The sequence below is a fragment of the Mercenaria mercenaria genome, chromosome 5 (genome assembly GCF_021730395.1).
Source record: "Mercenaria mercenaria strain notata chromosome 5, MADL_Memer_1, whole genome shotgun sequence".
NCBI lineage: Eukaryota > Metazoa > Mollusca > Bivalvia > Venerida > Veneridae > Mercenaria > Mercenaria mercenaria.
Window position 1 is genome coordinate 44,608,038 of NC_069365.1, and position 9,527 is coordinate 44,617,564.

General features: G+C 33.1%; 1 long non-coding RNA gene across 1 annotated transcript; it reads right to left on the reverse strand.

Moving 5' to 3' along the window:
• Positions 1 to 724: 724 nt before the first annotated feature.
• On the reverse strand, positions 725 to 5,246 carry LOC123558954 (uncharacterized). Its single transcript, XR_006687848.2, has 3 exons — positions 5,108 to 5,246; positions 2,888 to 2,956; positions 725 to 2,097 (listed from the first exon to the last, which is right to left on the reverse strand). It is a non-coding gene; the product is annotated as an uncharacterized LOC123558954 (long non-coding RNA).
• Between the last annotated feature and the right edge of the window lie 4,281 nt (positions 5,247 to 9,527).

The following is a 9,527-nucleotide window of genomic DNA, read 5'->3' on the forward strand; positions in this document are numbered from 1 at the left end:
TATATACATTGCTTTCATTTCGGGGAGACAGTGTTCTTGGAACTATGCTTTTCCTAATGATTATTGCCTTTGTTTTATCAACGCTATTTCAAAAGCATTAAATTTTGTTTATCAGATCAAAACAAAAGGGTTTGTCTTAGCTTAATTTATGTATTACTTAGGTTTTATATAGTTCTTGAATAGAAGGTTGGCCTTGTTTTGAAAACATAGTTATGGGTAACTAACAAATTAAACAAACAGATGATATTGATTTTGCATGTATTAAAGCATCAGGAAATTTGACGGCAGATAATGGCAGCAGACGTTTCTCAATGGCTTAAAATGCAATTAAATCACCAAGAAAAATACTGTATCAGACTTATTGTAACACTGAAGCACTCTGAACGACTGTGACATTGATTACAACATCTCTACCCGCACCCCGGACCGCGGGGGAGGAGGAGGAGGGTTTGATTACAAAACCCCCCTAACCTTTTACTATTGCTAGCAAAATGTCGACCGATCAAAATAAGATGTCTTGTGCTCGTGATAAGATATGGTGTGATCGAGGTAAACTGCCCAGCATCTTATAGATGTTTTTCGATAAAAAAAACCATTGAGCGCTTGAAATGAGATGTCGTACGGTCAAGACAAAAATCTGAGTGCAAGAGTACAATTTATTCTTGTAACAGTATGCTTATGGTAGTTCTAAACCGATCTCCTGATAAATAAATAATAAATTAAATTTATGTATAACAGTACAGTCACATTTCAGATATTTCGAACACAACCTTTCGCTCGAACTCATCGTCAAATCTCTATATAGTGCATTTTGTTCCATGGCTCTTAATACCGACATCGAGTCTGAGTGAGCCAAGTCAACTGTAGGTATAACTGAAATTTACTATGCATCAAGATGTACTTCAATTAAATAAGCTTCAAAGTATTATATATTCTTAGAAATATTACTATAAATACGTGGCCGTCGTAAAGGTTATATTAGTATGCAAGATGGCCGCTCTCCAAAATCAAACACAGGCTAACTGAATAATTGGTAAAAGCTATGTTACTTTCAGTCTGAACAAAAAGACTAGAGCCTACATTGAACAAACACCTAGCATAATATGCAAATTTAAATTTTACCAAAAAAAGACTTATTTATTTTGTCTTTTCTGCATTTTTTTCACTGAAATACTGCACATTGAACTACAATCTGGAAGATGAAATGTAACATGTACTTTAGTTCGTTAGTATTCTCCTTTTGCAAACAAAATAAAAGAAGCAACGTCAAAAACAAATACATCTGGTCCGCCAAAACTGTGTTCAAGAACTCCCAGTTAAGTTATAAACGATAATGTTTTATTGCTGCTTTTTCTATATTTCACTGGCAGAGGCACAGACGGCAGAGTCAACGCTGATGACTATATCCTAGTGGGTAATACTGCTAGAGAAATCATGTCACAATGGTCATTGACTTTCGTACCATGCTAATGTATGATTTATGAGCATGTCTGTCCATAATCTTCATAAGGTCGTCATTAGTGGGATTTCAAATTCTTGCAGGTATCAAATTAGAAAGACGTCATTCTCACTGAAAGTGCTCCACAGTTGTTCGGTAAAGTCTTTACATACGAAACTCCAGTCTTTTTCTTTGTTGAACCCTATGATTATTTCGCCTGTCGGGGTGACCAACTCATGTAACTTTAAGGTATCACACACGGGTAACATATGAACGGATTGAATGTAAAATAAAGCATATATATGCTATATATATACATTTAATATAAATTTATTTACTATGGGTAATGCTTATTTTGTATGAACTGTAAATATCAGGCTTCTCACTAGAATATATATAAAAATCTTTGAAATGGTATAAACGGAATTGCATCGAGCGCCAGTATGTCATTGTTAAACTCACGCTCTTAAAAATGATTACAGAGTATAAAATCCAGAAAATATCAATTCGTCTTTTGTTTTAACAACCATTTGTTCAAGCTTGTACTGGCATGGGACGGTCTTCCGAAGAAATAGTAGAAGGTGGTTTAGTATATGTTTAGTCTTTGTTAAGAATAGTAGAAAAGTACCAAACGCAAACAGACACGGCCACAATACCACCTGAAATGGAATGTTTTCCAAATATAACTATGCCATATCAAATAATACAAGTAACATAAAACAGCATGATCTATTCTACACATTGCATGAACAGAAAAAAGTGATTTAAACGTTATTGTGAAATCTAAAATAACTTATAGATAACTAATAGACATCATACATAAAAATGTTTTGTTTCAACATTCACGGATTCGTTTTAAGAAAAGTGATTTTAAACAGCTTATTCTTGAATGAATGTCTTGCCTCTTGCCACCACGTCACCAACATTTTTTTAAGGCACTTAAAATAGGCCAACATATACCAAAAACGTTTAATGCAAATATTGCATCGTGTAATTATTGAATAACGGTCATACAAACAGTTTAAGATTAAATAAAACGCATAGTTCTAACAGGTGATTTGCTATTTTCTGTTGCAGAGGTCGTGTTATAGATTGTTGATTTCACCAATATGAAATAATGCTTTTATTTATGAAATGTACTTCAGTTCATTTCAGGAAACTATATTGTAGGTTTTGCATAATTCATAAAAATGTTAAGGCTCTAACTGGAACATCCTCAAGTGACTGTGTACTAATTAATCTATGATGAAAATAAGCTTATTAAATAAGATAAATTTTCACTTTTAATTGCCAGTTTTGAAATCTAATGTATACAGTCGCTATGACTTTCTTTCAATTTAATATGCAAAAGCCTTTGTAAGTAATACAACTCAGAATTCTAGAATATATGTTCTCCAGTCTAAATGTTCAATCGCATGTACTAAAACCATAAACAATATAAAGTGACACCTGTTTTGAACATGGCTCCTTGAAATCCAGCAGCGCATGAAGAACAGTTGACGGATGTGACGTCACATTCTTCAAAACGAAATAGCAATTATAAACGATTTAATATACATATAACAATTTACGAACAAGTAAATAAATAGAGGATACTAAAGTTTTTTGCATGAATATTGTCTTTATTTTCATCGAGTGGTATGAAAATAAAATATTTCACTAGTGGCTACGCCACTCGTGAAATATGTTGTTGTTTTTTTCATACCTCGAGAAAATATAGAAAAATATGTTTCACTGCAGTGAAAAATAAATACTGTGAAAATATGAATTATATTTCATCAATATTTTCCAGTATTTCATTAGTATGTATATAATGAAAAAAGAAATTTAAACATGTAAAATATTATTCTAAAATGATGTACACGATTGAGCAAATTTCTAAAAAGATATCTTCTGAAATAATTTTTCTCTCAAAAGGTTTTATCAATATAATACATTAGTCAAAATTTTTGTTAGAAATAAAACATGTAATGATATTTTAATAGTTCGGAATATTAATGCTCACTATATCGATCTGACTAAAGTACATCTCCAATTAACGCTACGCTTTGGATCTAAAGACGTTCTAATGATAGGCTCGTTCTGATTACCCTTCTGCTAGCCAATCAGAGCCTTGCTTTCAACATTTTGAAAGTGAAAGTAGAAGTTTATAAAATCTATATTTAGACTGAATTTTTCATGTTTACACTTCTTATGACGGCCACATAATGACTGCGCCCTCGTGAGAACTCATAGAGGAATCATATGTCACGGTACGGACTTGGTCACGTAAGGTGTCAGGCAGCCGGTTAGCTCAGTTGGTATAGTGCCCCGGGCTGACTGGACATTTTTCTCACCCTTTGCCATCCGACGCTATTTTGATGGTTCGGCCAAATGCTTGTTGATACGAGCCTTCTGATTGGTTCAAATAAAAATAGCAATATCGGAAATCCAAATATACAGAAAGATGAATGTAAATGGGTCATCCTCAGATCTTCGTTTAGAAGATCAAGTACTTTTGATCAGATTGAAACTGTCCTTAAATTTTTATTTGGCAATTTAACTATGTTCATGATTACATTTGTAACTAAACTTTAACGTTTTGTTGGATTGTATTTACATTAATCTAACTCTTTTTGTTGAAATTTTCGGGACTGATACTTGGTGCAGATATTCAGTGGATTGCAGCAGTAATTGTACCATGCAGTATATATTGCAAAAGTCTTTGCCCTTAGATATTTTCCATCACGTACAATTTTCTAGTTCGTACCATCGAAATGTCAAAATAAGTTATGTTATTGAAGACTTAGCCAAACTGTTGCCTTTGATTTTTTTATAAGATAAAATAGGATGCTCTTCTTTGTCTTAACATCTGCTTCGACAAATGCTTGAAGTGTTCCATGTTTCATTATCAAAGTAAAACATAAACAAACAAATATACAAAGATTTCTACCGAAAATTAGATATTAAGTACTTTTGTTAGTTTCATTTGGAGATACCATTAACTAGAGTCGTGCTCGCCTGTATGTTTACACCGGCGGTGGGTTTAAACAAATTTCATTCGTATTACGCCTGTTTGTACTCTATGAAGGATTATATTGGAATTAGTTACATAAACGTGATATATTATAAAGGTATGTATGTTATCTTTCTTATAAAATAATAAATAAAATATTGAATATTAATTTGACATTTAGGTAATATTCTACCAGGTCTGTCAGTTTGCCAAAATATCCAATATCAAAGCTAAATAATTATATTAATATTAATATACAATTACAGTTTTTGCAACGCCTAGTTTTCATCTGTGCTTGAACTTATACAGATAAAAATGTATAAAAACATAGGTGTGGTGGACATTATAATCATCAATCAAAATTTAAGGAATTTGAAAGCTCAAAGTCACTTTAAAGAAATGGACAGTGTTGTTACTCCTGTATTAAAGTAATACACACTTGCATCAAATGTGATAAATGATATATTCAAGGTGCGAATAAAAGATGCATAGTACATCTTTCTGTAGTTGAAATTCCCGCCATTTCTTCTCCTTTTTGAGAAATATTTATATGTTAAGAAAAGATTGAGAATGAGTTTTGCAATATTTGATTTGGTATTAAAATCCACGTGACTAGACTCTGTGTTAAAATACCACTTGATATTCTTTGAAGAGTAAAAATCGCACCCATTTACCTATATCACATGCATCTCCCTGGTAACCCGGATTACAGCCATTTGGACAAATTCCGTTAATTACATCACATGCAGTATTGCTGAGACAGAAACCGCAGTCCTGGTCACAGTTTTCGCCAAACGTACCAGCAGAGCATACTAGAAAACATAGCAGTTTAGTGGCAACCGGTCCTTCTTTTGAAGTTACAGTGGATTTATTTACTTTAAAACAATGTTATAATTACTTTCATTTAGAACGTCATTCTATGGCTTATATTCACGAATTGACCTATAGAAATCGTGTATCGAGGAAGTCTTTTTAAGCAGAAATATTTTATTTTTTCCTAGGAACTGTGAAACAAGAATTCATTAGTTCTGCCGAAACACAGATGGACTCAGGACAACCTTAGGGACTACGTAATAACTATATGCTATGAATGGTGACAATTATGTTGCACAATTCATTCGTAAAGAAAACTGTTGTGATACATGACTCCATTTAAAAAAAGAATAGTACGAACACTTCAATGAAAAGAAACTCTTTAAAATACCCAAAGAAAATCAATTCCTTAATTATTCAAACACAATTATAATACATTCTGTAAATGATATCAACTTATACCGATTTCGCAGGTGTCTTCATGCCAACCAGCTGCGCAGCCGCGAGGACATCTTCCGGTGTTGCCGTAACAAACATCATCATCCAAACAATGACCACAGGATTGCTCGCAAAGATCACCATAGAAACCAGATGGGCACGCTGTAAAAGTTTGATTTATAGTAATTGAACATACCTTGAAATATCTTTAACTAAAGTATAAAATGCTGTTGTTGATGTTGTTGTTTTGTATCAACGAAACTATATCTTGACTATATAAGAAATAAAAATATATATGAGCCGTGCCATGAGAAAACCAACATAGTGGGTTTGCGACCAACATGGATCCAGACCAGCCTGCGCATCCGCGCAGTCTGGTCAGGATCCATGCTGTTCGCTAACAGTTTCTCCAATTTCAATAGGCTTTAAAAGCGAACAGCATGGATCCTGACCAGACTGCGCGGATGCGCAGGCTGGTCTGGATCCAAGCTGGTCGCTAACGCACTATGTTGGTTTTCTCATGGCGCGGCTCATATAATGATTTCTACTTCTATTTCACGATTTTCAAATTTAGCGTTCCGTAAGCTATTGAATAATAGAAATAATACAACAATAATAAATTTAAATAACAATATTATTATTACTATCATCATATTTTATTATGATGCTATGGATATAATCATTATTATCAGTACTTTAAAAATTAATAGTTGTAATAATAATAATGATGATAATAATATTAATAAAAAATATTAATAGTCATACATTGTAACAATCATAATCGAATTTAAATAATAAGAACATTATATAAAAGATTACATGGGGAAAAGGAAGAACATATATACATATATTTCTATAAAGACTTATGAAATGAGATTTTAACTCCACTAAGCACGGTAGCGATGTGTCTCTGTGGTAATTATGGTTATTTTTCTTTGGATTTTACACTTGCGTTTCACTCTGTAAATATAAATGTACATTTACCTTCATAGATCTCGATCTCACAAATGGTAAGGAACACATTATCTGTGCTATTGTCACGTCTTACCTTCAAATACCGCAACCTCACAAAAGGTAAGGGACACATTATCTTTGCTATTGTCACGTCTTACCTTCAAATACCTCAACCTCACAAAAGGTAAGGGACACATTATCTGTGCTATTGTCACGTCTTACCTTCAAAGACCTCAACCTCACAAATGGTAAGGGACACATTATCTGTGCTATTGTCACGCCTTATTGTAAGTGTTGAAAAATCAAGCGGCGGTTGTGGCAGTATTTCAAATACACCATTGCCGTACGGTTTGCCAACATTACTGTATAACAGTTGTTTCAAGAAATCACCAAAATAAACTGTAAACCCAGCCAACTCATCTGGAATAAAATAAATATACATGCATGTAACAAGAGATATGCTGGACATAGCCATTCTCCCCGTTAAAAAAGCATTTCTTTATTATTTTTGTTTGTAAAAATGACCAAGAAGAGGAAAGATTTCGAGTACCCAATGTCCCCGGAGTGGGACAATAAAGGACACCACATGTAGTGGTTTAGTTGCAATAATTGATGCTCAAGCCACATTGACACAGCCATATTGGTAGCGGTTTTGTTTCTGGAACCAATAATCAAGCCAAGTCGAGTCCTTTGACGCAGGAATGCTCAAAATAAGAGGTAAAAGTATTATATTGCATTATTAACTAATTTAAAACTAAATAGTTTTGCTTGAAAATGTAAATAAAACAATCACCTTCATTTTCCGGACCATACACAATTATACTCCCAACTCTATGTATACTTCCTAAACTTATTTCAAGCGTATTCTCTGTTTGTGCAAGGGTTTTACTGCAACATTGCGATTCTGCACTCTGGTTGGTACATCCATCCACTGCCCGATCAGCCACCCAATCAGCAGCTGTGCTGGACTGTGATGTAGATTTGTTCAGTGCAATATTTTCTCCTACAAGTATTGCAATGACTTATAAATCTGTTTACAGAGAAATAAATTGTATCCAAAAAAAATATATTGTCAGACGTGTTTCGACAGTTTAATCTTCCTTGCTGCCTACATTACGTAAAAATATAAAATAAAGTCCAATATTGTACGAAATAGATTTATCCTACCGCTGCAAACTTCGGAATGGTCTATAAACTAACTTATACTTTGAACAGGTGCTGATGAGCTGCTTTTCCTAGGTCCATTCAGAATTATATTTCTAATGTAAACAATGCATTTTAATACATGTATCGGCATTACATTAAGAGGGTATGGACTTATGAATTCTTGTGTTTTCACTGCTTTTAGAAGTTAAAACTAATTTACAAGTTCTAGAAGTCATTTACACTTGTCAGACGACTAGCTCATCTAGTCCTTAATTTGAACAAAATTGCAGAATATCATCTATAGTTATTATATGTGACTAAATTCGCAAATTTCGTTTTGCACCGCTCTCCTAATAGATATTTAATGCCAATAAGTCACTAACAAAGTTTGACACATCGATATGACTGGGATTGTGTTAAGTTAACATGTGGTTTATAGTAAGATATACATTTAAATATATTTAAAACTTTTGTGACACAAATTTAATACCTCCTTGTCCAATGACCAAAAGCTGCAAACATCATCGTTTTACAGCCCACATATTTTCAGCGTCACTCAGTTTTTATACATTTTTAACATTGCATATTTTATTAATGCATACAAACGTGTAAAGTGAAATCGTATCAAAAAGTTATTTGCGACGCGACGTGGATGAGACTCGTCATGTATTTTCTTCATCTTGCCTAATAAATCATATTACAGAAATATAAACTCATTTCCTTTAACAGGGCGGGTGATCACGTGACTTTTGTTTATGATCACATTGTGTCCACTTTAATGGCTGCCCCCATGTACAAGAAGGCTTTTGTATTTTTCTGCAATTTCTCATTACATTTGAATATATTTTACCGACCATGTTCCAGCCAACGCCTTTCCGGTTCCAACGATGTATCATGTTGCTATGTGAGTGTTGCCGTTTTTCCATTTACCTTGCAGAGATTTCGAAGCGGTGACTTTTCTCTTGAAAAAGTGTGGTCACATTGAGTCCCAAATTCAAAAAAATACATTTTATGCATTATAACAGGTTTGTTGTTGGTAGGAATCGACTGAAAATGCACTACAATCATGTAGTTTGCTTCTCGTGCGACTTGTAAATGTTAATACCTGTTTTCTACAATGTTCTAGGTATTCATGTCTGAATGGTCACATTGTGTCCTTTATATTTAGTAAATGGTGTATTTAGCAAGTAATTCCAGTCTTCTACATAATAGTGAGTCTTTTCAAGTGTTTTAGTGTTGCAATTCATTAAAAGGGATAAACGTACTTTCAGTAATCCAGAAGCACTTTCGAGCTTGTCACATAGCGGCTGAAAGAAAAAATCCTTTTTTTTTTTTCTAATTATTTTTCTGTAAACTAGTTCCTGTTTTACATCATTGTGGACCTATACTTGACATTTTGTAGCATTTTCAGGGAAAGCTTTGTATAGACATGTAAACTTATTCCATATAAGAGTGTAAAATGTTCTTATTTTGTGTTGCTCAACAATCTTGACTAAACTTGTACATTGTAACTGGTACATAGTATTATGAATCTTTTGGTATTATTTTTTAAAATGTCTTAATGCATGACTTACCAAAATTAATAATAAAGTATGCAGTGCATTACATAATTATCAATTTAATAAACATAATTGTGCTGAAAATTTTGAAATCACTGTGTCATCAATTGTAATGTTCAACAAGTAATTCTTATTTTTCAGTCACTGCAATACTTAATTGTGATATTTTCAACTAACTTTTCTT